A 7,762-nucleotide genomic window follows, 5' to 3' on the forward strand; every position below is an offset into this window, starting at 1 on the left:
CTGTCTGCAAAAATGCAAGCACCGTCTTAGCCTTCACAGGAGTACCATGTTTCTTCAACAGTTTCCATAACAGCTCCTGCATACACATACTAGAAGATAGATTCCCCATAATGTTAAATGGTATTATTCCCTGACCGAAGGCTGTCTCGTCGCTAACCCAAGATCCTTTCTTGTCGCTAACTCGCTAACCTCTCTCGTCACTAACCCGTGAACCTCTCGTCGCTACCCTGCGAACCTCTCATTGCTACCCTGTGAACCTCTCGTCACTACCCTGTGAACCTCTAGTCACTAACCCGTGAACCTCTCTCGTCGCTGCCCTGCAAACCTGACGCGCGCATCCCCGCAAAAGCGGCTTCCTGAGTCTGTGCTCAGCTACTGACCTTTTTCCCGCGTGTGAAACTTCCTGAGCTGTGCGCTCAGTTGCTTGCCTTGTCCCGTGGTGTGCGGCTTACCGGCTGAAGTGGATCCGAGTCACGGCACCAAATGTCGGGGAATCTCCGGACCCGCGGAAGAAAACCTGACGCTGAGTGGCTGTGTAGAAACTCTTTATTCCGTCAGCCAGCATGCAAACAGGAAAGCCGTCAGCTCCTTCTTTCTCTCTGCTCTGTCTGCTCCTCTGCTCTGTCTGCTCCTCTACCCTGTCTGCTCCTCTACTCTGTCTGCTATCTCACTCTGTCTGCTCTCCTACTCTGTCTGCTCTCCTACTCTGTCTGCTCTCCACTCTGTCTGCTCTCCTACTCTGTCTGCTCTCCACTCGGTCTGCTCTCCACTCTGTCTGCTCTCTCACTCTGTCTGCTCTCCACTCGGTCTGCTCTTCACTCTGTCTGCTCTACACTCGGTCTGCTCTCCACTCGGTCTGCTCTTCACTCTGTCTGCTCTCCAGGACCCAACCTGCTTATATATAACACCTAGCCAATCAGCTAAAAGGTCACCCCTGCACGTGGGAAGCGACCAATCAGCTAAAAGGTCACTCCCACAGGCAGGACACACAACCACGCCCCAAGGGGAAGACACTTCCTGAACTTGTTTACCGCTGCCCTCGTCAGGACATTGGTCTGCTGTGCTGTGCTAGACAGCCCCATAGATCGTTAGGCGCTCTCAAAATCAAAACAGCCTGGTACTGGCACAAAGATAGACAGGAAGATCAATGGAGCAGATTAGAAACACCGGATGGGATCCCACACAGATACAGCCAAATAATCTTTGACAAAAAGACAAATGGCAATCCAAGCAAATGGGAATGTCTGTTCAATAAATGCTGCTGGGACAACTGGTTGATAGCCTGTAGAAACAAAAAGATAGACCCATATCTCTCACCATACACCAAGATCAAATCTAAATGGATAAGAGATCTGAACCTACATCCAGAAACCTTCAAAAAAAAAGCTTTTGGAAGAAAATGTTGGAAATACTCTACAAGATGTAGGGGTAGGTCCTTCCTTCCTAAGAAAGACACCAAAAACATTAGCAATCAAGACCAGAATAAACAAATGGGACCTCATCAAACTAAGAAGCTTCTGCACAGCAAAGGAAACAATCAATAAAGTAAAAAAGCATCCCACAGATTGGGAGATCTTTGTGCACTACGTAGGTGACAGAGGGCTAATTTCCAGAATATGCAAAGAGCTATGAAACAACCAAAATGTCAAAACAAACAAGCCACTCAAGAAATGGGCATGGGAAATGGGCAGACACTTCACAAAAGAACAAAGCCAAATGGCAAATAAACATATGAAAAGATGCTCAAGTTCCCTGGCAATAAGGGAAATCCAAATTGAAACATCAATGAGGTACCACCTGACACCAGTAAGACTGGCCCACATGAATAAAAGCACCAACAACACTTGTTGGTGCAGTTGCAGGGAAAAGGGAACCCTTCTCCACTGCTGGTTGGGTTGCAGGCTGGTACAGCCTCTATGGAAATCAGTATGGAGAACATTCAAACAACTCAAAATCTACATAACGTATGATCCAGCAATAGCACTCCTAGGAATATACCCAAAACACCTGTTTTATGAGAATCCAACATGCACCCCTCCACTCATAGCAGCACAATCAGTAACTGCAAAAACATGGAAACAGCCAAAATGCCCATCAACAGAAGACTGGAAAAGAAAGCTATGGTTCATCTACTCCATGGAGTACTACTCAGCTATTAAAAAACACAAAATGCAGTTCTTTGTGGCCAAATGGGCCGAACTAGAAACCATAATGCTAAGGGAAATGAGCCAATCCCAAGAGTTCAGATACCACATGTTTGCGTTAATTTAAGAGTATATGATGTTATATAAAACATGTCATTTTATGTATATTATGTTATATGTTGTGTATAAACTAACACTGATTTGACAATGAGTTGATCACAGAAGTAGGTTAAGAAATTGCAATTGTTTTTAGCATACTGGTTTTCAATACTATAACTATTAGTTATACAACAGAGTTTATTGTTGCTGAGGGTACGTTGGAGCCTTTAATTGATCGGGTTGAGAATCTGATGGTTCTGCCCTCTGACCAGACAGGGTCTCCCCAGGAAGCTGAGGAACTAGATTGGACTATAAGATGTTGGACTCTATGCTTAGTTTATGCTTGCCAAGATGGAATCTCAACTGTACTTGATCAGTGGATATGCAACAAGGTGGAAAATTCCACATCGGGGGAGGTCAGGGGGAGGGGTGGGGTGATTCCCAATTCCAACGAACCTGTATCACATAATACAATGTAATCAATGAATAAAAAAAAAAGGAAAAAAAGAAAAAAAAAAGAAACCATTGAACTTACCAGGACAATAAGATGCTGGACTTTATGCTTGGTAAATACCTCCAATGAAAGAATGTCAACTGAATTTGAACTATGGAAAGGCAACAAGGTGGAGCAATCCACCATGGGGAGAGGGTTTGTGGAGGGGCAAAGGGAATTCCAGTGCATAAAAAATGTATCACATAATGCAATGTAATCAATTAAAAAAAAATGAAATGCAATAAAAATATGTTAAAAAATGAAAATAGATAAAAATACACACTTATTTCACAGATATTTTGGCACCTATTTTTTCTAAATTTCTTTTAAATTTATAAAATCCTGGCATGATATAGTCTTAGGGCACAATTGCATCATTTGCAGTGAAGTCAACTGGTATAAATGATAAGCATATTTTAAGTGTCTAATGGCAAGAGTATTTTGTTAAAAGTTCAGATATGTTGGTTATGATACAGACATAGATGTTGCAATTCTGTCAAACTTGTGGTAAGCTAAAGGATTACACTATCCATACAAAGCACCATTAAACTTAATCACAAAGACAACATGTTGGCTATTATGTGCATCAAAATTAGATCATGTCCACTTCTATTTTAAAGGCAGCAGCATTAGGGACCCAGGTTTTATTGAATGCAAGTTATTTCTATGACCACTGGAATCTTTGAAATGCAGCCACATCTTAGGATAGTATTTTTCAACATATAAAAGTTGTTGGTTGTTAGGAATTGTATTGCATATTTCATTCCACTTTCAGTTAATGGTAATGCAATAAGCACTGCAGCTTTCCCAAAACCTGCAATATAATGAACAGTGTAGCAAAGCCCATGTTCTTCACAACACTTAATTTTTACAAGAATTAACCTGTCACGAGCAATCAGATGCTGGTGCACAACTGTCAAAAAGCCACATCATAAAAGACTTCTTTCTTCACAAGCCTAGTGTCATAAGTTGCTTCACCACTCTTACTATAGGGATAACTCTATTTCTGAAGTTTCTCTATAAACTTGCTTAGTGTTGCATTGGTTGAATTATGTCTAATCAGATTTCCCATGTTCTTGTATGTGACTTCCACAGCAGCAGGGCTGTTGATTTGATCCATGTTGGTTTATTTAAAACAAATAAATCATTGGGCTATGAAAGAGTTAAAAAACTGAATATAGAAATTACATAAAGTGAACTCAGTCTTTCTTCAATTGTGATTCTCAGTGCTTTGAGTATGAATTTGAAAGTTATAGGAAATGAAACAAAGCTCCCAGCAAGAAGCAGGAATTCTGAGATCCAGTAATACTGAGGCGTCAGAACCAAAGTTCACTGAGGAATATCTCATTTATGTCAGAAATCCTCTAAAATGCTCAGTAGATTTCAATTTCACCCTTCTGTATTGAAGTTAACCACTTGTATGGAGACTTTTTGTGGAGTGGAATTGAATTTCTACAATATATTTTTCTGCATTGAGGTCATGGTGTGTCTGGCAATAATCTTCACTGAACTTCAGAGCCTTCATAATTGTTTCTCCAACAATATCACACACTTGAGGAGTGTGTTTACTCATTGAGCATTGTGCAGGCCATGGGCAGCAGTGGGGTAGTGGTCCCAAGGCAGTGGGTTGCATTGGGCAGAATGGGGTGACAGCAGTGAGGCAGGGGGAGGCAAACACACCAGACCTCCATGCAGTGAGCATCTTTCAAACACTGCATGGGGCTTCCCTGCTGGATCACCATTCCCACTGGAGAGCATGAGTTGGCATGTGGACAGACCACATCCAGCAGGGCTACAATACCTGTGAACTTCATGTGAGCTGGACCAGGAAAAAGTCAGACTGGTTTGAGTGCTCCTACTGGTGTAAATAGAAGCCAGAGTGGGTGTGGGCCAGTTTGGCTCTTCAACAACATCAGTTAACAGATGCTGGCACGGTGGAGCTAATAGTGTCAAGATAAATTGCAGAACCACCTGGAGAATGCATAATTCGGAAGTGGAAGTGGGCCCAGTTAGGAAACAATGGACACCTCCCTCTTGGTTTGCTACACTATCTGGTGAGCATGAGAACCGGGATTGGAGCAGTGGTGGCTAGACAGAGCGTCACACCCAGTGCCATGTGTGGCTGGATGGTGGGGCTAGTTGGATTGAACTAGGCTTCAATACCCTTTGACCGGTAAGCTGAATGGGATGTGGAACAAATTGGAGAAGTCTGTTGTACATACTAGAAAACATGGGAACTGGGGCGGGGGGCGGCAAGTCTGGTGGGGAATATTGTGGGTTACTCTGATGAGTCTGCAGCTCTTACTGGTTTCTGTGAGGGCTGAGTGTGTGGTGGGAAGGATTGAATTGGACTCCAGCACCCATTGATTTGTGCAGAAGATGGTAATGGATACAGAACTGACCTAGCAATTACAACCACAAGCATAGGGATATGTTAAGTGGGTAACATTCTGTGCAGGACCCTGAACTAACTAGCACACACGAGACTGGTCCTGGATGTCCTCAGATGAATTTTCCTTGGGGATTCCCCCAACTGAACTACTGGACTCAGAAACTCAACTATGAACAGAATCGTGGGTTCTGACCATGGAGTGCTTGTGTCAAAGCTGAGAAACTTCAGTGGCTCAGACAGAGCAGTGGACAGCATATCCAGGTGCACATCGAGGATATGACAGTACATTGAAGCCTGCCTATGACACCTGGTACCAGAACAGAGCACAGAACGTGTGGATCAACTATGCCAGGTGATAGTTGATAGTGAAAATCTGTACAAGTAGAGATACTAAAGCGGACTATATCAGCCTATGGATTCTGAAGAGATTACATTTTGCTTGCAATGGCAAGATTGGGAGTAATTCAGATATGTTGAACCATCAAAACCACTTGAGAGCTGCCCTCAGAGCCTGGGAATGTTGGGAGGGTGGGTGTAGCTTCTCCCTTTGTCTCTCCACTTCCTCCAGATACAGTAAATAAAAGTGAGAATGTGGAATCAATGGTCTAACCCTTTCCGGTAGCTCTTGGCCCTTTGAGCCCTTATCAACTATGTAAATATCACAAAAATTAAGCAAAATATCATTCTATTTCACTTTCCAGATTCATCCTGAAGCTGAAAGCTGCTAGAACAAGATCAACATGGGGATCCAATAGTCCACTCCTCTTAACAGAACCTGAGAATTATTCAGAGTGGTCAGGCATATCATAGCAGCAAGGGCTTGAGTGTCAGGCTCAAAGTTCATTTATGGACACATTCTCTGCCCCCTCACATCCATTCCTGCCACCTAAACACAGTTCATATAAATCACTGCCCTCCTTCCAACTTTGGCAAGCTCTGCCATATCTCAAAGTTACATGGAAGTTGCCCCATTCTCACTTACTCTTGTTGAATACTCAGCATAAATTTTACACCTGCAATGGGAGTGTGAGAATTGACTAACGACATGAGATAACCTAGAAACCACACAAAAAAAATCACAGAGTGCAGAGAGAGTAGTGCTGGGTCAGGTGCTGCAGAGGACATGATGAAGTGTCATACAAGAGCCTGGGACTACAACTCATTGGAGGGAGCAATGTAATGATGATACATGGATAAAAGGACATGGAACGGGGTAAGTGAATTTGACCCATACACCTGTGGAAAGCACAGTGTACAGACTAGCCCTGTGGAGAATACCCACTAACCAGAACAAAAATGGGCAAGGATAAAAGAGAAGTTATCCATGGAATAAATGTTGACTTCCCCACAAAGGAGCAAAGGCTATGTCAAACTTAGCTTTAAGTGAAAACGACATTGAATTTTAAATATTTTACCTTATTGTTTTATTTTTAAAGATTTATTTCTTTTTATTGCCAAATAATTTATACAGAGAGAAGGAGACACAGAGAAGAAGACGTTCCATACATTGATTCACTCCACAAGTGGCCACAATGGCTCATACTGAGCCTGTCTGAAGCCAGGGGCCTCTTCCTCCCATGTGTGTACAAGGATAAATGCTTTGGGCCATCAGTAACTGCTTTCCCAGCTACAAATTAGGAGCTGGTTTGGAAGCAGGGCTACCAGGATTAGAACTAGTGCCCACATGGGATTCTGGTATGTGCAAGGCAAGGACTTTAGCTGCTGGACTACCTCACAGGGCCTGTGAGCAAAACTTTCACATAGCCTTTTCAGCCATGGAATTAATTAGGTGTGTACAAAGAATATTGACATTTAGTGTGTTCATTTGATATTCTGCAAGTTTATGGGGCTTCCGTATGCATTCCAACAGTTCCTCAGTAGAGTCTTTTTTAATCTACATACATGTTTATGTCATTTATAAATACAAATTACTTTCATTTGCCTTTATAATTTGTACTACTATGCTTTTTCCCCTTGCTTAGTTGCTTAGCTAATGTCTTTCACAAAGTATGGATGCATGTCCATTTCCTGATCTTAGTGGAAATGCTGATTTTTCCACATTCCTTAATTCATCAGGCTGTGGTCTAGCTTGAATTGCCTTGAGTTGAGGAATTTCCCCTCTACATATAATTTTCTTAAGTATCTTAAAGTATATTGCACTTTATAAAATTTCTCTTCCACATAAAATTTCCTCAAATGTTTTACATTTAAAGTGTGTTGCATCTGTTTAAGTATTCATACAGCTAATTATTCATATTTACTAGTGTGATATGCCACTTTTGTTGATTTGTGCCTATCAAACCATCCCTTCACATTAGGGATAATTGTTACTTGGTGTGGTGTATGATATTTCTGATTTTGTGCTGCATTGTATCAGCTAATAATGTGAAGATGATTTTTGCATCCGTGTTCATCAGGGTATTAGTCTATAACTCCTTTCTTTTGTTGGGTCTTAGTTTCTGGAACCAAGGTGTTACTGTACTCACTGAAGTTAAGAAAGTTTCATTTGCCTTAACAAGCTTGATAATTGGAATCAATAGTTCAAGAAGATTGATCAAAGCTGAACAGTGTTTCCATCGTGACCTTTCTCAAGAGGATCATTAGTATTGATTTAATCTTCATCTTATTTAACGA

The 7,762-nt window shown here is 41.9% G+C and overlaps 1 pseudogene; it reads right to left on the reverse strand.

Annotated features, from left to right (window-relative positions):
• Positions 1-3,345: 3,345 nt before the first annotated feature.
• LOC131478712 (protein tyrosine phosphatase type IVA 1-like) lies at positions 3,346-3,856 on the reverse strand (annotated as a pseudogene).
• Between the last annotated feature and the right edge of the window lie 3,906 nt (positions 3,857-7,762).

The sequence above is a fragment of the Ochotona princeps genome, chromosome Y (genome assembly GCF_030435755.1).
Source record: "Ochotona princeps isolate mOchPri1 chromosome Y, mOchPri1.hap1, whole genome shotgun sequence".
Lineage (NCBI taxonomy): Eukaryota > Metazoa > Chordata > Mammalia > Lagomorpha > Ochotonidae > Ochotona > Ochotona princeps.